Source organism: Ictidomys tridecemlineatus, unplaced genomic scaffold (assembly GCF_052094955.1).
Source record: "Ictidomys tridecemlineatus isolate mIctTri1 unplaced genomic scaffold, mIctTri1.hap1 Scaffold_81, whole genome shotgun sequence".
NCBI classification, from domain to species: Eukaryota; Metazoa; Chordata; class Mammalia; order Rodentia; family Sciuridae; genus Ictidomys; species Ictidomys tridecemlineatus.
Genome location: NW_027526045.1, coordinates 357058 through 378369, shown reverse-complemented (window position 1 = coordinate 378369; position 21312 = coordinate 357058). Strand labels below are relative to the sequence as shown.

The following is a 21312-nucleotide window of genomic DNA, read 5'->3' as shown; positions in this document are numbered from 1 at the left end:
GTGCATCTTTTTCTCCCCACTTGCCTTCTCCCTTCTGTGCCTGCCCTCCTCTTCCTGGCTCCTCACATCTCTTTCCCGTCTTCTCTTTCCCCTCCTCTCTTTCCTACTCTCTTTCCATCCTTCTTCCCCTTCCACACTCTCTTCACTCTTTTCCCTCTTTTCTCTCCTCCTCCCTTCCTCTATCCTCCCACATGGAAGGGTGAGTTCCCTCTATCCTGGCTGCCATACAACACTAGGAACCTTGTTCAGGGCTCAGGCAAGCAGCCAGTCCCGGATACTGGAGCATGAAACATCAGGGTTAGGGATGGCTGGGTTGGGGTAGGGGCAGCATGCAAGGCTAAATGGTAGGGGAGGGAAGGGAGATGATGGTGCAGTGCAAGGTCAGCAGAAGGCCCAAGTCCACTGCCAGGTGTCAAGGTTTGTAAGGTGAAGGGGGCCCAGGAAAGGGGCTTGGCTAGGTTTCCCGTAGGGATCCTTCAGGGCCCAGAGGCCAGCCAATTCCACTCCTCTGCCACAGGTGAGTAGAACCACATAGAGTCCAGGACCAAAGGAGAACACTATGAGGGGATACATTGCACCTGGAATTGGGGGGTGGGGTCGCTGGGGAGCAAGGACCCCTTCGAGGAGACCAGGCTACATAGAAACAGGGAGAGGGGAGGGTCCAGGCAGTGCCAGGATACCACAATACAAGAGGAACAGAGGGGAGGCACAGGAGAGGGCCAGAAAAATGAGCCTGAAATCACAGGACAGGAACAGGATCTTTGAGAAGGGCAGTCATGGTTTCAAGCAAGGGACAAGGCCAAGGAATGGAGAGCCAAGTGGTAGGACCTAGGCCAGTGTCTCATGAAAACAGACAGAGTTGGGGAAGGGAGAGAGAATAGAAATGGGAGTGGGTGGCACAAGGAGAGGCTCAAAATCCAGATCCACTACTGGATGTCAGAGTTGGGGAACATGGCCTGGGATGAGGGAGGCCAAAGTGCCCAGGCAAAATGAAGGGCTACATTTTCCCAAACAGAGCTCAAAGGTCCAAAAAGCCAGGTCAAGTCCCCGGCCCTGGTGTGCATCCTACTAAAGGGATCAGGAAAAGGGACACAGAAGGGACAGGGACAACACGAGGTCCAAAGGAAGGCACAGGGGAATAGGCCAGAGGATGCATGTTGTTGGGTTGGGGACCAGAACCCCAGCAAGGAGACCAGGCTGGGGACCTAGATGTAGTCCCATGCCAAGGCAGAGCAGGGAAGGGCAGGACTGGGCAGGCGGGCAGCACTAGGAGGAAGGCAACATCAAGGCTCTACATGAGGTCATAGTGGGTATGGAGAGGGGCGAGAGCCAGGAACCAAGCAAGGAGTCCAGGCAATGTACGGACCTGACCCAAGATGATGAGAGACCCAATAAGCAGGGAACTGCACAAGGAAAAAGCAGGGAAGGGGAGGAAGGGGCAACGTGAGGATGAGGAGACAGCAGGCGGGTGGGCGGCACAAGGGGCACTGAGGGGAACAAGGTAGGTGGCACAAGAAAGGGGCTCTCACGTCTGATCCCACACGAAGCGATGCCATGCGAAGCCATACAACACTATGCCACACAACAAAGGAAAGCAGTAAGGGACCCAGGAGAGGAGCCAGGCCCAGGGACTGGAGCACAAAGGGTCAGGGTTCTGGAGGGCTGGGTTGGGGCAGCATGCAAGGCGAGAGGGCAGGGGAGGGGAGGGAGGGAATCCAGCAGATCAAGATCCAAACAAGGCCCCATATCCATTGTCAGGTGTCAGGTTTCAGGCAGCCAAAGGGGGCCAGTCAAGGGGCAGGGCTCTGTTTCCCATAGGAGCCTTCAGGGAAAAGAGACAAGCCAATTCCACTCCTCTGCCCCAGGAAAGTAGATCCTCAGGGAGGCACCTGGACCAGAGCAGGGCTGGGGAGGGTAGGGAGAGGAGAGAGAGTAGATGGTGGAGCACAGGGAGGAAGCCTCAAGGCCCAGGTCCACGGATAGGGTTGGAGAGTAGGACCTGGGCTGATGGAGGCCAAAGGGCCCAGGCAAGGGGCAGGGCTACTTTTTTCCTTAGGGAGCCAGAAGGGCTAACAAGCCAGGTCCACTCCCTTGGCATGGGTATGAATCCTGGGAAAGGGATCAGGAAAGGGGGCTTGGCAGGGACAGGAACAAAAGGAGGGCCAAAAGAGGACACAGTGGGCAGTGGTCTCAGGACAGTGGACAAGACTTGGGAAGGAAGGCAGGGGATCCAGCAGGGCACAGGCAGGCTGCAGGCCCAGGGTCACTGCCAGGTGTCAGGGTTCCAGGTGAAGGACCAAGCATCCAGGGAGAGCAAGGGGCCTAGTTGAGGAACACGGCTCTGTTTCCCATAAGGTGTCCTTGTCCAGATGAGAACCAGGGCTAAGGACCTGGCAAAAGGAGGTCTGGCAAAGGAAGGGGGCCAGGAGGAGGGCAAAGGGAGGGCACGGTGGGGGTTCATGGTAGGTGTGCAGAGGGGCAACAGCAAGGACCCAAACCAGGAGCAGTGGCAAGGGATTCACCAGACCGACCCAGGATGAGGGACCCAAGGATAAGGAGACACATGATTGTCAGAGGAAAACACAAAGTGAAAGTTAGAAAGAGCTGCAGGAGGTCCAGGATACAGTGGGAAGTTCAAGGGGCACGTAGGGGACCATGCTGGTGGGCCCAAGCAAGGGGCCCTTAGGTCAGACCCAGTGTGAAGAGATTCCACACTACACCAAGGGACATGAGGAACATGATAAGGGGATCAGGTGAGTGGTCAGGCCCTTGGACTGGAGTGCAAATGTCAGGGATAGGAAAGGCTGGATTGGGATATGGGCAGCATGCAAGGCAAGAGGGCAGTGGAGGGAAGGGAGGGGATCTCTCAGGGCTGGGTTGGAGCAAGGCGCCTGTTAATTTGCCAGGCATCAAGGTTCAGGCCGCAAAGGGGATACAGGCAAGTGGCAGGGCTGTTTCCCGTAGGGAACATTCAGAGCGCAGAGGCCAGCCAATTCCGCTCCTCTGCCCCAGGTGAATAGATCTTCAGTGAGGGATCTGGACCAAAGGAGGGGCAAAATTGGGCGCTGTGAGGGGATACCTGTGGTGTGGAGGTTGGGATGGTGTGGTGAGCAACCAGGATCCATTTGAAGAACCCAGGCCAGAATGAATCAGGATACCACACCATAAGGGCAACAGAAGTGAGTCACAGGAGGGAGCCGGTAAAAGGGTCCTTAGCCAGGATAGAGAGGACTCGCCACCTCAAGGCAGGAGACCCCTCCCACCTATGTGTGTTTGTGTGTGGGAGGCTCATATACAGTTGTAGCCAGGGTAGCAGGATCTGGCCCCTCCAGGCCGAGACCCTTTTCATCTAGTTGTCAGGGGGAGCTCCTAACCTGGTGCAGCCAGGGTAGAGGGAACTCACCCCTCAAAGCAAGAGACCCCCTCCTACCTGGGTGTTGCGAGGAGCTCCTATATCTCCGCAGCCAGGGTGGAGGGGACTCGCCAATCCAGGTGGCAAATACCTCCCACCTGGGTGTCAGGGGGGAGTTCCTATACCTTCGCAGGCAGGATCCAGGCGACTCTACCCTTCAGGCGGGAGACTTCTCCCACCTGGGTGTCAGGAAAGATCCTATACAGCAGCAGCCAGGGTAGAGAGGACTTGCCCTTCCAGGAGGGAGACCCCTTCCACCTGGGTGTTCCAAGGAGCTTATATACTCCCTTATCCAAGGTAGAGGGGACTTGCCCTCCAGACGGGAAACCCCTCCCATCTGGGTGTCTGGTGGAGCTTATATATCCCCAAAGCTAGATAAAGGTTACTTGCTGTACAAGGTGGGAGACCCCTCCCACCAGGGTGTCAGGGGGACGTTGTATACCGCCACAGCTATGGTAGAGGGGAACTCGCCCCTCTATATGGGAGACCCCTCCCACCTGGATGTTCAGGGGGAGCTCCTATACCGGCCAGGTAGAGGGGACTCAGCACTCCACGTGTCAGGTCCCTTCCACCTGGGTGTCTGCAGGAGCTCTTATACTGCCACAGGCAGGATAGAGGGGGCTGTACCCTCCAGGCAGCAGACTCCTCACAATTGGTTGTTATGGGAGCTCCTATACTGCAAGAGTCAGGGTGGAGGGGACTTGTTCCTTCAGGCAGGAAACCTTCCCTTACTGGGTGTGGGGGTTGGAGCTTTTATACCTCTGCAGCCAAGGTAGAGGGGACTCGTCCCTCCAGATAGGAGACCCCTCCCACCTGGGTGTGTGTTGGGGGGAGCTCCTATACCATATAGCCAAGGTAGAGGGAACTTGCCCCTTCAGGCAGGAGACCCCTCCCACCAGGGTGTTAAGAGGAGCTCCTATACCACAGCAGCCAGGGAAGTGTGGACTCACCCCTCCATTCGGGAGACCACTCCCACGTCAGTGTCTGGGGAAGCTCTTATAGCGCTGCAGCCATGGTAGAGAGGACTTGCCCCTCTAGGCAGAAGACCCCTCAAACCTGGGTGTCAGGGAAAGCTCCTACACCTCTGCAGCCAGGTAGAGGGGACTGGCTCCTCCAGGAAAGAGACCCCTCCCACATGGGTATCCAGTGGAGGGCTCCTATACAGCTGCAGCCATGGTAGCAGGGACTCGCCCATCCAGACTAGAGACCCCTTTCACCTGGGTGTCTGGGGAACTCCTATACTCTGTAGGCAGGGTAGAGGGGCCTTGCCCCTGCAGGCCGGAGACCCCTCCCACCTGGATGGGAGGGCTAGAAACTGCCCCAACCAGGGTAGAGGGGACTTTTGCCTCCAGGCTGGAGACCCCTCGCCCATGGGTGTCCAGGGGAACTCCTATACTGCTGAAGCCAGGCTAGAGGGGACTCGACCTTCCAGGCAAGAGACCTCTCCCATCTGGGTGTCCTGGGGGGGGGGCTCATATACTACCACAGCCAGGGAAGCAGGGACTCGCCTCTCTAGGCTAGAGACTCCACCCACCTGTAGGTCAGGGAGCTAGTATACCGCCCCAACCAGGGTAGAAGGGACTTGCGCTTGCAGGCGGGAGACCCCTCCCTCCTGGGTATCGGAGGGGGCTCTTATATCCCTGCAGCAAGGGTAGAGGGGACTCACCCCTCCAGAGGGGAGGTCCCTCCCATCTGGGTATGTGTGTAGGAGATCCTATACTTCTGCATTTAGGCTAGAGAGGACTCCCCTATCCAGGCCGAAGACCCCTCCCACCTGGGTGTCATGTGGGGGCTCCTATACTGCTGCAGTCAGAGTAGCAGAGACTCATCTCTCCAGTTGGGAGATCCCTCCTACCTGGGTGTCAGGTAGAGCTTAATTACCACAACAGCCAGGGTAGAGGGGACTCGTTCCTCCAGGGGGAAGACCCCCTCCCATCTGGGTGTTATGGGGTGGGGGGCCTCGTATCCACTGCAGCCAGGGTAGCAGGGACTCGCCCCTCCAGTCGGGAGACTGCTCGTACCTGGGTTTCAGGGAGAGCTCAATTACCACCGCAGCCAGGGTACAGGGGAGTCGCCCCTACAGGAGGGAGACCCCTCCCACCTGGGAGTCCTGAGAGTTCTTATATGGCACCAGCCAAAGTAGAAGAGACTTGCGCCTCCAGGCCGAAGGCCCTCCAACCTGGGTATTGGGGTTAGCTCCTATACCGCAACAGCCAGGGTAGAGGGGACTCATCCCTCCAGTCAAAAGACCCCTCCCACCTGGGTGTTGGGGAGCTCATATACCTCTGCAGCCAGGCTAGAGGGGACTCGCCCCTCCAGGCGAGAGACCCCTTCAACCTGGGTGTCGGGGGGAGCTAGTATACCACCCCAACTTGGGTAGAGGGAACTCGCCTCTCCAGGCAAGAGATCTCTCCCACCTGGTGTCTGGGGGGTTGGGGCTAGTATACAGCTGCAGCCGGGGTAGCAGGGACTCGCCCCTCCAGGTGGAGACCCCTTTAACCTTGATGTCTCAGGGAAGTACTATACCTCCTCAACCAGGGTAGAAAGGACTCGCCCCTCCAGGCGGTAGACCCTTCCCACCTGGGTGTTGGGGGAGCTCATATCCTGCTGAAGCCAGGGTAGAGGTGACTCGCCTCTCCATGCAGGAGACCGCTGCCATCTAGTTGTTTCAGGGAGTTCCTTTACTGCCACAGCCAGAGTAGAGGGGACTCGACCCTATGGGCAGGAGACCCCTCCCACCTGGGTTTCTGGTGGGCAGGCTCCTATACTGCCCTAGTCAGGATAGAGGGTACTCTCCCTTCCAGGTAGGAAAACAATTTCACCTGGGTGTCTGTAGCAGCTTGTATACCCTCAGAGCCAGAGTATAGGGGACTCGCCCCTCCAGTTGGTAGGCCCTCCAACCTGGGTGTCAAGGGGAGCTCATATATTGCCACAGCCAGGATATAGGAGACTAGCCCCTCCAGGTGAGGGACCCCTCCCACCTGGGTGTCTTGGTGATCTGATACACCGCCTCAGCTAGGGTAGAGGGGCCTTCATGTCCAGGCAGGAGGCCCCTCCCACCTGGGTTTTTGGGGGGAGTTTGTATCCTGCTGCAGCCAGGGTTAAGGGGACTGGCCCCTCCAGGCTGGAGACACCTCCCATCTGGGTGACTCCAGGAGCTCTTAAACCTCTGCAGACAGGGTAGAATGAACTCACCCTTCCAGTCCGGAGACCCCTCCCACCTCTATGCCTCTATGTGTGTGTGGGGGAGCTCCTATACCTCTGCGACCAGGGTAGAGCAGACTTGCCCCTCCTCTCCAAGCGGAAGACTCCTCCCACCTGTGTGTTCCTATGAGCTCCTATAGCTCAGCAGACAGGGTAGAGGATACTCTCTCCTCCAGGCGAAAGACCACTCCCAACTTGGTGTCTAGGTGAGCTTGTATTCAGCCTTAGCCAGGATACAGCGGACTCACCCCTCAAGGCAGGAGATACCTCCCAACTGAGTGTGTGTGTGTTGGGGGGGGGGAAGCTCCTATACCACTGTAGCCAGGGTAACAGGGTCTCCACTCTCCAGGTGGGAGACACCTTTCACCTGTGTGTCTGGGGAAGCTCATATCCCACTGCAGCCAGGGTAGAGGGGACTCACCTCTCTAGGCAAGAGAACTCTCCCACCTGGGTGTTGAGGGTGGCCCGGGGCTCCATTACTGCCGCAGTCAGGGTAGAGTGGACTTATCCCTTCAGGCGGAGACCCCTTTCACCTGGGAGTCAGGGGGAGCTCATATCCCACTGAAGCCAGGGTAGAAAGGACTCACCCCTCTAGGCGGGAGACCTCTCCCACCTGGGAATTGGGGGAGCTCAGATACTGCCACAGCCAGGCTAGAGGGAACTTGCCCTTCTAGGCCAAAGACCCCTTCCACTTTGGAGTTGGGGAAAGCTCTTATACCGCTGCAGTCAGGCTAGAGGGGAGACCCCTCTTTTACCGCTGCAGCCAGGGTGTCCGGGGGGAGGTAGTATACCGCTTCAATCAGATTAGAGGTGTCTGGCTCCTCCAGCGGGAGACCCCTCCAACCTGAGTATCCGTAGGATCTTGTATATCACATTAGCCAGAATAGTGGGAACTTGCCTCTCCAGGCAGGAGACCATTCCAATATGGGTGTCTGCAAGCTCTTATGCCCCCGCAGCCAGGGTAGAGGGGACTTGCCCCTCCAGTCAGGAGACCCCTCTAACCTGGGTGTTGGCGGGAGAGTTTCTATACTGCAGCAGCCAGGGTAGAGGAGACTCGCCACTCAAGGCGGGGAAACCTCTCACACCTTGGTGTGTGTGGTGGGGGGGGGAGCTAATATACCACTCTAGCCAGGGAAGAGAAGACACACCCCTGCAGGCGGGAGATCCCTCTAAATTGGTTTTCATGGGTAGCTCCTATACCACAGCAGCCAGGGTAGAAAAGACTCGCGCTCCAGGCCGGAAACCCTTCCCACCTGGGTGTGGTGGTGGTGGTGGTGGGGAGTTTGTATACTGCTGCAGCCAGAGTAGTGGGGATTCGCTTATCCAGGCAGGAGACTCCTCTTGACTGGGTGTTGCATGGAGCGTGTATACCACCTTAGCCAGGATAGAGGAGATTCACCCCTCTAGGCAGACACCCCTCCACCTCGGTGTCATGGGGAGCTTGTATACTGGAGCAGCCTGGGTACAGGGGACTCGCCCCTCCATGTGGGACACCTCTCCCACCTGGGTGTGTGTGTGGGGGCTCTTATACCTCTGCAGCCAGGGTAGGGTGTACTCGCCTCACAAGGCAGGACACCCCTTCCACCTGGGTGTCAGGGAAAGCTAGTATACCACCACAGCAAGGGTAGAAGAGACTAGCCTCTTCAGGTGGGAACCCTTCCACCTGGGTGTCCGGGTGAGCTTATACACTGCTGCAGTCCGGGTAAAGGGGACTCGCCCATCTAGGCAGGAGACCCCTCCCACCTGGGTGTTGGCAGAAGCTCCTATAGCACTGCAGCCAGGTTGGAGGGTACTGGCCCCCCAACGGAAGACCACTCCCACCTGGGTTTCTGGGGGAGCTCATATATGGCTGCAGCCAGGGTAGAAGGGACTCACCCTTCCAAGTGGGAGACGTGTCTCACCTGGGTTTCGAGAGGAACTCATATACCACTACAGGCAGGGTAGAGGATACTGACACCTCCATAGGAGACCCCTTTCACCTGAGTGTCAGGGGGAGCTCTTATACCGCCGCAGCCAGGGTAGAGGGGACTCACGCATCCAGTCGCGAGACCCCTGTAACCTGAGTGAAGCGGGAGTTCCTATACTGCCACAGCCAGGGGAGAGGGGACTTGCCCTTCTGGGTAGGAGATCCCTCCCACCTGGGTGTCTGGGGAGAGCTCCTATACTTCAGCAGCTAAGGTCTCCCTAAAGGCAGGAGACCCCTTCTATCTTGGTGTTGATGTGAGCTAGTATACCACCCCAGGGAGAGTAGAGAAGAGACCCGTCTCACCGGAGTGTCAGGGTAGGGGAGCTAATATAATGCTGCAGCCAGGGTAGTTGGGACTTGCTCCTCCAAGAAGAAGACTACTTCCACCTAGGTGTCTGTGTGTGGGGGGGAGGACTCCCAAACAGCTGCATCCAGGGTAGCAGAAAATCGCCCCTCCAGAAGGGAGACCACTTTCACCTGGTTGTCAGGGGAAGCTTGTAACCAGCCCCAGTCAGGGTAGAGGGGACTCGCCCCTCCAGGCAAGAGACCTCTCCCACCTTGGTATGGGGGGAGTTCATATACCTCTGAAACCAGGGTAGAGGGGATTCTCTCCTCCCAGGTGAAAGACCCCTCCAACCAGGGTGTCTTGGGGAATGCTTATGTCTCTGTAGCCAGGGTAGAGGGGACTCGCCTCTCCAGGCTGGAGACCTCTCCCACCTCCGTGTCTGGGGAGAGCTCCTATACCATAGCTGGGGTAGAGGGAACTCACCCCTAAAAGCAGGAGACCCCCTCCATCCTTGGTATGGGGGGGCTAGTATACCGCTCCAGCCAAGGTAGAGAAGACTCACCCCTCCAGGCAGGAGACCCCTCCCACAAGTATGTCAGGGTAGGGGAACTCATGTACTGCTGCAGGCAGGGTAGAGGGGACTCGCCTATCCAGGAGGGACATGCCTCCCAACTGTGTTTGGGGGGAGCTTATATACCGCCTTAGCCAGGGAATAGGGAACTTGCCCCTCCAAGTGGGAGGCACCTCCCACCTGGGTGTCTGGTGGAGCTTGTATATCTCCCCAGCTATGATAGAGGAGACTTGCTGCTTCAGGCTGGAGACCCTTCCCCTCTGTGTATCAGGGGGAGCTCTTATACCACCACAGCCATGGTAGAGGGGACTCGCCCTTCCAGGGGGGAGACCCCTCCCACTACCTGGGTGTTGAGGGAGGAGCTCCTATTCCTCTGCAACCAGGGTGGAGGGAACTCACCCCTTCAGGAGGGAGACCCCTCCCACCTGGTGTCAGGGGACGCTCCTATATTGTCACAGTCAGGGTAGAAGTGATTCGCCCCTCCAGGTGTGAGACCCCTTATACCTGGGTATCCAGGAGAGCTCCAAAACCACCAAAGGCCGGGTAGAGAGTACTTTACCCTCGAGCCGGGAGACTCCTCAAACCTGGTTGTCATGGGAGCTCCTAAACCACAGCAGCCCAGGCTAGAGGGGATTCGCCCCTCCATGTGGGAGACCCCTCCCACCTGGGTACTCGTGGAAGCTCCTATAACACCATAGCCATGGTAGAGGGGACTCACCCCTCCATGCAGGAGACCCCTCCCACCTGGGTGTCTGGGAGAGCTTGTATCCACTGCAGCCAGTGTAGAGCGGACTTGCCCCTCCAAGTGGAAGACCCATTCCACCTGGGTGTCAGGGGGAGCTCATATACCGCTGCAGCCAGGGTAGAGGAGAGTTGCTCCTCCAGGCCAGAGACCACTCACATCTGGGTGTTGGGGGTCAGGTATAAAGTTGCAGCCAGGGTAGCAGGGACTGGCCCCTCCAGGAGGGAGACCCCTTTCACCTGGTTTTCAGGTGGAGCTCTAATCCTGCCACAGCCAGGGTAGAGCAGACTCTCCCCTCTAGGCAAGAGACCCCTCCCACTTGGGTGTGGGAAGGGGCCACATATAAAGCTGCAGCAAGGGGAGCAGGGACTCGACCCTCAAGGCAGGACACCCCTTTCACCTGGGTGTCTGGGGGAAATCATATAACTCTACAGCCAGGATAGAGGGGACTTGCCTCTCCAGGTGGGAGGACCCTCCCAACTTGGTATCTGAGGGAGCTAGTATGATGCCCCAACCAGGGTAGAGGGGAGACTCGCACCTTCAGGCGGGAGACCCTTTCCACCTGAGTGTCCAGGGGAGCTCATATACCACTGCAGCCAGGGTAGCAGGGACTCGCCCCTCCAGGCAGGAGTCCCTTTCCACCTGGGTATTAAGGGAAACTTCTATACTGCTGCAGGCTGTGTAGAGGGGACTCTAGCTCCAGGCTAGAGACTCCTCACACTTGGTTGTCATGGGAGCTCCTACACTGCAGCAGCCAGGGTACAGTGGACACGCCCCTCCAGGTAGGTGACCCCTCCTATCTGGCTATGAGGGGGCTGCTCTTATACTTCTGCAGACAAGATAGCGGGGACTCGCCTCACTAGGCAGGAGATCTCACAACCTTGTCGTCAGGGGAGCCCATATACAGCTGCGGGCAGGGTAGAGGGGACTTACCACTCCAGGCGGGAGACCCCTCCCACCTGTGTTTCTAGGGGAGCTTGTATACCGCCTTAGCCAGGCATGAGGGGACTTGCCCCTCCAGGCGGGAGACACCTCCCACCTGGATGTCTGGGGGAACCTGTATATGTCTGAAGCCAGGGTAGAGGGGACTCTCTGCTCCAGGAGGAAGACACTTCCCAACTGGGTGTCAGGGGGAGGTCCTATATCACCACAGACAGGGGGTCCTATATCACCACCTCCAGGGGGGAGACCACTCCCATCAGGGTGTATGTGTGGGGGGAGCTTGTATACCACCTTAGCCAGGGTAGAGAGTATTTGCCCCTCCAGGCGGGATACCTCTCTCACCTGTGTGTTGGGGCGAGCTCATATACCACCGCAGCCAGTGTAGAGGGTACTTGCCCCTCCTGGCAGTAGACCCCTCCCACCATGGTGCCAGGGGGAGCTTGCATACAGCCACAGCCAGGGTAGAGGGGACTCCCTCTTCCATGCAGGAGACCACTCCCGCCTGGGTGTCTGTGGGAGCTCATACACTGCCATATCCAGAGAAAGGGGACTAGCTCCTCCAGACAACATAGCTCTCCCACCTAGGTTTCCCAGATTGTATTCTGCCTTAGCCTTGGAAGAGGGGACTTGTCTCTCAGGCGTCAGACCACTCACACCTGGGTGCCCGGTGGGAGGGGTCATATATGGCTGCAGCCAGGGTAGCAGGGAATCACCCCTCCAGTAGGGGAACCTTCCCACCTGTGTGTATTGTGAAGCTCCTATACCTCTGCAGCCAGGGTAGAGGGGACTCGCCCCTCCTGTTGGTAGACCCCTCTAACTTGGGTGTTGGAGGAGAACTTGAATACTGCTGCAGCCAGGGACACCTGGGTGTCCTAAGAACTCTCATATGGCACCAGACAAAATAGAGAGAATTCGCCCTCCAAGTGAGAGACTGCTCCAACCTGAGTGTAGTGGTGAGCTACTATACCTCCAAAGCCAAGGTAGAGGAGACTCGCCTCTCCAGGCAGAAGACCACTCTGACCTAGGTGTCAGGGGAAAATTGTATACCAACTTAGCCAGGATAGAGAAAACTCGCCCCTCCAGGCGGGAGCCCCTTCTCACCTGGGTGTCAGGGAGAGCACATATACCACCGCAACTCAGTTGAGGGTACTTGCCCCTCCAGGTGGGAGACCCCTCCCACCAGGGTGCCAGGGGAAGCTACTATAAGCCAGCAGCCAAGGTAGAGGAGACTCGCTGCTCCAAGCAAAAGACCCCTCCCACTTGGGAATGGGGGGAACTCATATACTGCCACCACCAGGGTAGAGGGAACTCGCCCCTCTAGGCAGGAGATCCCTCTCTTCTGGGTGTCTGAGGGAGCTCATATACCTTCTGCAGCCAAGGTAGAGGGGCCTCATCCCTCCAGGCGGAAGACCTCTCCCACCTGGGTGTCCTGGATGGGCTCCTATGCGGCTGCAGCCAGGGTAGAAGGAAGTCGCCCCTCTTGGCCAGAGACCCCTTTCACCTGTATATCCAGGGGAGCTCCTAAACCGCTGCATGCAGGGTAGAGGGGATGCTACTCTCCAGGCGGCAGACTCCTCATACCTGGTTGTCTCGGTAGCTGCTATACAGCAGAGCCAGGGTAGTGGGGGTTAGCGCCTCCAGGCAGAAGACCCCTCCCACCTAAGGTATTCGGCCTTAGCCAGTGTAGAGGGGACTAGCCCCTCCAGGAAGGAGTCCCCTCCCACATGGGTGTCTGGGAGGGGGGCTCATATATAGCTGCAGCTGGGGTAGAGGCAACTCGCCCCTCTAGGCGGAAGACTCCTCCCACCTGGGTTTCAGGGGGAGTTCTTATATCGACACAACCAGGGTAGAGGGGACTCACCCCTCCAGGCAGGAGACCCCTTCCAACAGGGTTTCAGTAAAAGCTAATATACCACTGCAGCCAGGGTAGAGGGGACTCACCCCTCCAGTCGAGAGATCCCTCTCACTTAGGTGTCAGAGAGAGCTTCTATACAGTCAAAGCCAGGGTAGAGGGTAGTCGCACCTCGAGGCAGAAGCCCCCTCCCACCTGGGTGTTGGGAGGAGGTCATATACTGCTGCAGCCAGGGTAAAGGGGACTTGCCCCTCCAGGCCAGAGACCCCCTTCACCTGGGTGTCGGGGGTGCATAAAACAGACTCAGTGAGGGTAGAGGGGACTCGCCCCTCCACTCGAGAGACCCCTCCCATCTGGGTGTCCAGGAGAGCTCCTATAAAGCTTCAGCCAGGCTAGAGGGGACTTGCCCCTCCAGGCAGGAGACCCCTCCCATATGGGTGTCTGAGGGGCTCCTATATTCTGCCACCAGGGTAAAGGGGACTCTTTCCTAAAGGCAGGAGGCCACTCCCACTTGGATGTCTAGGTGGGGGATCCCATGTACCGCTGAAGCCAGGGTAGTGAGGACCCACCTCTCAAGGCAGGAGACCCCTCCCACCTGGGTGTCTTGGGAAGCTGGTATACAACCTTAGCCAGGGTAGAGGGGACTCTCCCCTCTAGGCGGGAGACCCCTCCTACTTGGGTGTCTGAGGGGCTCCTATACCTCTGCCTCCAGGATAGAGGGGATTTTTCCCTTCAGGCGGGAGACCCCTCCCACCTGGGTGTATGAGTGGGATATACCATATACCGCTGAAGCCAGGGTTGAGGGTACTTGCCCCTCCAGGCAGGAGACACCTCCCACCAGGGTGTCATGGGGATCTCTTATACCTAGCAGCAAGGGTAGACAGGACTTGCCCCTCCAAGTGAAAGATCCCTCCCATCTGCGTTTGGGGGGAGTTTGTATACTGCCTCAGCCAGGATCGAGGGGACTAGCTTCTCCAGGAAGGGTGTCACCCTTCCCACCTGGGTGTCAGTGAAAGCTAGTATACCACCACACCCAGGGAAGAGAGGACTAGCCCCTTCAGGCGGGAGACCCCTCCCATTTGGGTATGGTGGAAGAGCTTTTATGCAGCCAGGGCAGAGGGGACTCGCCCCTCCAGGGAAGAGGCCCCTCCCACCTTGGTGACTGGAAAGCTCATATACCTCCACAGCCAGGATAGGGTGCACTTGCTCCTCAAAGCAGGAGACCCCTCCCACTTGGGTGCCTGGGGGAACTCTTATACCTCTGCAGCCACGGTAGAGGGGATTCGCCCCTCCAGGTGGGAGACCCTTCCTTTCTGGGTGTCGGAGGGGGCTCTTGTACCCCTGCAGCCAGGGTAGAGGAAACTTGCCCTTCAGGGCGGGAGACCCTTCTTACCTGGGTGTCTTCAGGAGCTTGTATACCGTTGCAGTCAAGGTAGAGCGGTCTTGCCCCTTCTGGTAGAAGATCCTTCCCCACTGTGTGTCGTGGTGAGCTCTTATACTGCTGCAGCCCCAATAGAGGAGACTAGCTCCTCCAGGCGTGAGACTTCTCCCACGTTGGTGTCAAGGTGATCTTGTATTCAGCCTTAGCCAGGGTAGAGGGGACTCTAACCTCAAGGAGGGAGACCCCTCTCACCTGTGTGTGGCGGGTGGGCTTGTATACAGCTGTAGCCAGGGTAGCAGGGACTCGCTCCTCCAGGCTGTAGACCCCTTCCAACTGGGTGTTGGGGAGCTAGCATACTGCCCCATGTGGTAGAGAGGACTCACATCTCCAGGCAAGAAACCTCTCCTACCTGGGCATCGCGCAGAGCTCATATACCCCCGCAGCCAGGTAGAGGGTACTTGCCCCTTCAGGCGGGAGACCCCTTCCACCTGGGTGTCTGAGTGAACTCTTATACCCTCTGCAGAGAGGGTAGAGGGGCCTTGCCCCTCCAGGGAGGAAACCCCTCCCACCTAGGTGTCACTGAAATTTTGTATACCACCTTAGCCAGGGTAGAGGTGATTGGCGCCTCCAGGCAGGAGACTCCTTCCCCCATGTGTCTGGCATACTCAGATACCAGCACAGCCAGGATAGAGGGTACTTGCCCCTCCATGCGAGAGACCTCTCCATCTAGGTGTCTGGGGGATTTTCTACACCGCTGCAGCAAAAGTAGAGGGGATTCGACCCTCTAGGCAGGAGACCCCTCCACCCTGATGTTGGGGGTAGCTCATATACCACTGCACCCAGAGTAGCAGGGACTCGCCCCTCCAGGTAAGAGACCCCTCCCACCTGGGTGTCAGGGGGAGCTCATATACCGCTGCAGCCATGGTAGAGGGGACTCGCCCCTCCAGGCGGGAGACCCCTCCCACCTGAGTGTCTAGGGGAGCCCCTACACCATCGCAGGCAGGAGACCCCTTCCATCTGGGTGTCAGGGGGAGCTCATATACTCCCGCAGCCAGGATAGAGTACTTGCCCCTCTAGATGTGAGTCACCTCCAACCAGAGTGCCTGGGAGCCCTTATGTGGCACCAGCCAAAGTAGAGGGGACTGGCCCCTCCAGGTGGGAGAGCCCTCCCACTTGGGAGTTGGGGTGAGCTAGAATACCGCCCCAGCCAGGGTAGAAGGCCACTCGCCCCTCCAGGCAGGAGAGCCCTCTCACTGGGCGTTGGGGTGCTCATATAGAGGTAGAGGTTACTTGCCCTCCATGTGGGAGACCTCTACCACCTGGCTTGTATACTGCCGCAGCCAGGTTAGAGGGGACTCACCCCTCCATGTGGGAGATGCCTCTCATCTGGGTGTCTGGGGAGCTCATACACAGCTGCAGCCAGGGTAGAGGGGACTCACCACTCTAGGCGGGAGATCCTTCCCATTTGGATGTCAGGGGGAGCTCCTATACTGCTGCTGCCAGGGTACAGCAGACTTCCCCCTCTAGTGGGAAGACCTTCATATACTGTAGCAGCTAGGGTAGAGGGGACTCGCCCCTCCAGGCAAGACACGCCTCCCACCTGGGTATAGGAGTGGAGATCTTATACAACTGCAGCAGTGTAGAGGAGAGTCGCCCCTGATGGCGGGAGACCCATTTCTTCTGGGTTTCTGGGAGTTGTATACAGCCTTAGCCAGGGTGGAGGGAGAAGTTACCATGTGCCCCCCTCCCTCATGCAAGACCACATAGGAAATTCTTTCTAAGGAAAGGTATGTATGGCTAGAGGTGGGAGGAAATGCCAGAGAAAACTGTGTAGGTATCTTTAGAGGACCCAAGAATAGAGAAGCCTTCCCGGGGATGACTTCTGGTCAGTGATAAATAGTCCTCTGAGATTAGCAGGAGGCACATGCAGTCATGCTGGGAGAAGGAAATAGTTCCTAGGAGCCCCATCTTCTCACACTGTGATCTCTCCTACAGCATCTGGACTTTAGCATGTTCTCCCTAAGGAAATTCAACCAGCATGGTCTGCCATGCTTACACATACAATCAGCTTCCTTCAGTGCATTTTACAGGTGAGGTCCTCTTGTGCTTTGGCTCTTGCCAGTGTCCTGGGGGTGACCATGTGTTAGTCTGACCCTCAGAATGTGGTTACTGCAACCTCAGACAAAGTTTAAACTCTCCTGATGCCCATTCCTCCTGTTCACTCCCAGGACTGGCCTCACTCCTGAACTCTGTACAACCCCAGCTTCTCTCCTGGATTCCTCTGAATGCCCCTCCACTGCTTCTTTCTTGTTTAGGTTTCACAGCCCGCCTCCTGAGGACCCCAAATCTTCTGTCACTGGAGAGCCTATTGCAAGGGTGTCCAGCCTCATTCTGTGCCAGTTGTGCCAAAAGGTGTCCTGTCCTGTGTCTGACTGGTGGCATTGACAGAGCATGGGAAGTCATGGCAGGTCAAGTTTGTGTTACCAGGTGCATTGTTTCTGTTAGAAGAGAATCCATCAAACCCAAGCTTATCTCCCTAATGCAATATTGTAGAGAAATTGTGTGAAACTTTGTGTGGACGCAGGCTTCTTAGGTATTTAGAAACCAAGACTCATCTGTTCCATCTAATGTCATCACAGATAATGAAAGACTTCTGCCAATGGGCTGTTTTTTACATGTGTTTTTTTTTTGTTTTAGGTTCCTCACTGCTCCACTAGCAGCTTCCATTTTGATTGGTTTATTTATTCCCTATCATACCACTTTTGTTACCTTTTATATCCTTTTATCTATATTTGAAATTCATTTTTATAGTGGTTTCTATGTGTTTTACATCAATACCAACATATGCCTGAGTTCTATTACCACGTTCCTTCTCTTCCTACCCTCATCTCTTCCTTATTGTTTATGATGCTGTTGTCACAATTATGATGTGCACACTGGAATTTTTGTGTTCATTTCCATTATTGATTCAAACTATGAAATTTTTTCTCCTGTTTTTAATTTATAATATAATATGTTAGAAACTAAAATACAAGGATATGTCATTGTTAGGATTTATGTTCAGCTATGTAAGTACCTTTAGCAGAGATATTAATTTCCCAGGTTCTCAAGTTCCCATCTCTTACCCTTCTTAAGTCTTAGGACTCCCCTCAGTATTTCATGCTGGGCAGAACTACAAGAAACACTAATGTGCTCTGCAACTGTCCCATTTGTGGTGGTCAGATCTTCTTCATTGTGACCATTTTACGTGACAGGAACAAGTTATAGGAGGGCAGATTAATTTTTGGCTCATGGCTTCACAGGTTCCCATAAGCTTCTGACTCTATCACAGAAACAGAATGATAGAAAGTCATAGTGGAATATGTAGAAAAATAAAACTAGACCCTATTTCTCACATTGCACAAAAATTAACTCAAAATAAATCAAAGGGCAATGGTGAGCCATGTGCACCAGCAGCAGCAGCAGTCTAGGCCACATGGAGAACAGGGGTGGAGCCTGCCCGGGAACCATAAGGACAGGACCAAGATCTCTGAGCAGGTGCCATTGCCAATGAATTTTCATTGGCCCCACACTTCTTTGCCAAAGCTTGAATAGTCATGGTGGCCTTGCTTAGGAGAGGCAGCTTGCATGAGCAGGGCATGTTCCCTTCTTAAAGGAGCAGGTCACTGTTGTGCAGGCAGGTGTGCATAATGAAGCTTTGGCACCAGGCCTGTTATCAGCTCCAGGGTTGCCATGGGCAAGGATGGCCCTAGGCACCCACTGAGAAGCTGGGACCAGGCTTCCTAGCATGAGGGCAACCAGTCTCTGCTGCTGGGAGCTGTGGTGGGAGGGCTTCTGAACATAGGCGGTGAAAGTGGCCCTATAGGCAGATTGGTGTGGGCATGGCTCCAGGCAAGTTAGCAAGCCTACCTCTGCTTGTTGCCTCATATCTGACTCCTGCTGGGCTTTGGGCTGGCCACACAGGCTTGTCCTACCCTGTGCTTCAGAGCTGAAACCAGGGGTTAGTGGTGCCATACTAGCCTGAAGGACTGCTGGTGGGCAAAAGGATCCCAAGCCTGTGGGGCACAAGATAATGTCTGTAGGGCACAGCTATGGCCACAAGGCTTGGCCCAGTGGCAGCCTCGCATGACAGGAAACTTCTCTTTGTGGGAGTCATGACCACCCAGAAATACTTCAGACTCCTGCTGTGGCTGCCTTCAGAATACCACCTAAAACAATTTCTGGGAAAGTGGAGTTTTTCTCTAGTGAGTGTTAAGACACACCTGTACCATTTCCAATTGTGCCACTATGGGGTGTGGATTGCACTTACCCACCCCAGAAGACTTTCATGATACTCGAGTATATGCTTGAGCACTGCTTGGACAGTGATCTGGAAGTAGATGATGATCTTTACATCAACAGAGATCATCTGAAGAGTTTCCTGAGGAGTTTAAATATCATTGAGTCCCTGCTCTTCAGGCAGACAGGACTGAGCACTACAGAAATGTTTTGGGTCTTGTGAGATATATCAGCTTTTTTTAATGAGCATTCTGAACAGAACAAGAAGGGGTACATCTGAGATCTCCAGAACAGTAAGATTCACTAAGCTATCATGCTCACCCTGAACAAAAACCCAAGATACCAGTACAAACTGCACAGCTACATTCTCAGTTGCCAAATTACAGAGCAGAGTTATCACACAATTCAGATCCACTGAGAAATCATCCTAATGAGCAAATACAGCAACACATAGATGTGTAGAGGACCATGCATAGGAATTCCTACTTCCTTCATGAGGTTTCAGTCCTGCCCTCAAGAGAAAGTTCTGCAATGAGAATTTCTGACTGGGAAGAATTTGTGTTTGGCTGTGGACCGTTAGCCACCCTGTACCCCTCCCTCCCAAGAAGAATGGACTCAGCCTAGATGGAAGCCTTGGTTGACATCATCATGTAGGTAGTGGAAATGATCAAGGCCGCCACCAAGACCCGGATATGCATCATGGACTTCAAGGAGATCTGTGTGGCTATCGTCCTGTGGTGAATCCCATGTTTGGGGCAGAGTACATTCTGAACCTACTGCTTGTACACAGGAAGTATAAAGGAAAGATGTCAGTTGCTGTGAGGAGGCATGCAGACCTACAGAATATTTTCAGCAAGATCCAGTTAGTGGAGCATGAGGAACTAGAAACTCAGGATCTGGCCAACAGAATCAACCAGAAGTCTGGATACCTATTCTTCCTCTCCAATTCCCTGAAGTAGCTTTTTCCCTTCTAGTTCCCTGGATCCAAGGACAAACATAAAGAGGTCAAAGATGAAAATGTCATATACTGGTGCCATTATCTGGACATTTTGACATGTTTGTGAGGTTTCTGGAAAACTTAGGAAAGACATGTCCCACCCCAAGTCAGCACACCAAAGTGGTTGTACTACTTTTTAATTCTGATTCCAACCCTGATAAGGCCAAACTAGAGGAACTGATGAGAAATTATACCAGGAAGTACCCTAAAGGTGATATGAAGGTTTTGCTTTCATCTTCAGAATTTGAAATTATTCTGGCCCTCAGGGTAAGATCTTCCCATTTCATAATAAATCTTTGCACTTCTTCTGTGAAGTTGACCTGGTGTTTACCATGGAACTCCTGCAACAGTGTTGAACAAATAGAGTTTGGGGCCAATAAACATATTCCACAATCATCTTTAGACAGTATGATTGAAAGATTATTTATGATGGGAAAGTTCCCAGGGACAACCATTTTTTTTCCTTTTACTCAAAAACTGGCTTCTGGAGAAACTATGGGTTTGGCATTACTTGTAATTATAAGGGACATCTTGTAAAAGTGGGTGGCAATTTCCATCCATGGCTGGGGCTGAAGGATGTGGACATTTTCAGTAATGTTCTCCAAGTATGCTTAAAGATGTTAAGAATCCATGAGGTAGGGGTAGTGCATGTCCAACACTTTGTCTTCTATGACTCCAATCTGGATCCCAAACAATACAAAGTGTGCTTGGGGTCCAAAGCATCATCACATGGTTCCATGCGGCAATTAGCTGAAATGTGACTGGAGATAAATGATCCAAGTTACAGTAGCAGCCAGCCTGATGTCCAGCTCTGCTGGACAAAATATTTTTAATTATCTATTTTTTAAAAAATATTTGTAATATCAGCTTTTGAAGTCCATGCAAGGATATAATTTCTAAGTGTTTTTCTTACATAGGACTCCTTTAAATTGAGATTTGTGAACAAAATTATGATTAGTCTTTGCCTTTGAAAACATCTTCCTTGTGAACATGATGTGGCAAACCAGCTTAATTCTGATTTGAAAGTCTTGGATGAAATTTGTTTTCATTTCCTTCCAGGTCCCTTGTCTATAGTCCTATGGCAAAAACATGAACATTCTCATGAAATATTATTGTAATAAAAAACCAAAACACTGTAAGATTCTGTTTTGCTAACATTGCACAGTTTCTAACTTTTGTCTGTTTTTACAAGTTTTTTAAAAGCCATCTCAAGTTCTGGAGCAGGAAGTAGAGCAGCAAGTGCAGGTAGAAGGGTCCTTGATGTTGCAGTCTGGCTTTATGGCTGTGTTGAGATGGCAAAACCTTTAAGACCTGGGGCTTTTGGAGGTCTCCAGTCATAGTGTGCCCTTCAAGGTGTTAAAGGAGTCCCCATTTCTCTCTCTTTTCCTCTTACCCTTACCTTCCATGAGGTGGGCAGATCCTCTCTACCATGTGCTGCCCAACATGATAGACTCCCTTATTTCAGGGTCAAAGTGATGTAGTCAACTGCACATGGACCAAAATGTAGACACCTGAAAGGAAGAAGAGACCTTTCGTTCATATTAGTTCATTATTTCTGGTGTTTGTTAGGATGATGGAAAACTAACACTGCAGAAAATGCAGAACCAGAGTTGTATCCCTGCATCCCTCCTCCTGTAACAACCCTGCAGCCTGCCACTGGATGTCTAGGCTCCCCCATGAA

The 21312-nt window shown here is 54.5% G+C and overlaps 2 pseudogenes; both read left to right on the top strand.

Moving 5' to 3' along the window:
• The first annotated feature begins 2655 nt into the window (after nt 1-2655).
• LOC144374667 (chondroitin sulfate synthase 1-like) lies at nt 2656-19073 on the top strand (annotated as a pseudogene).
• Nucleotides 18876-20493, top strand: LOC144374666 (chondroitin sulfate synthase 1 pseudogene; annotated as a pseudogene).
• The last annotated feature ends 819 nt before the right edge of the window (nt 20494-21312 follow it).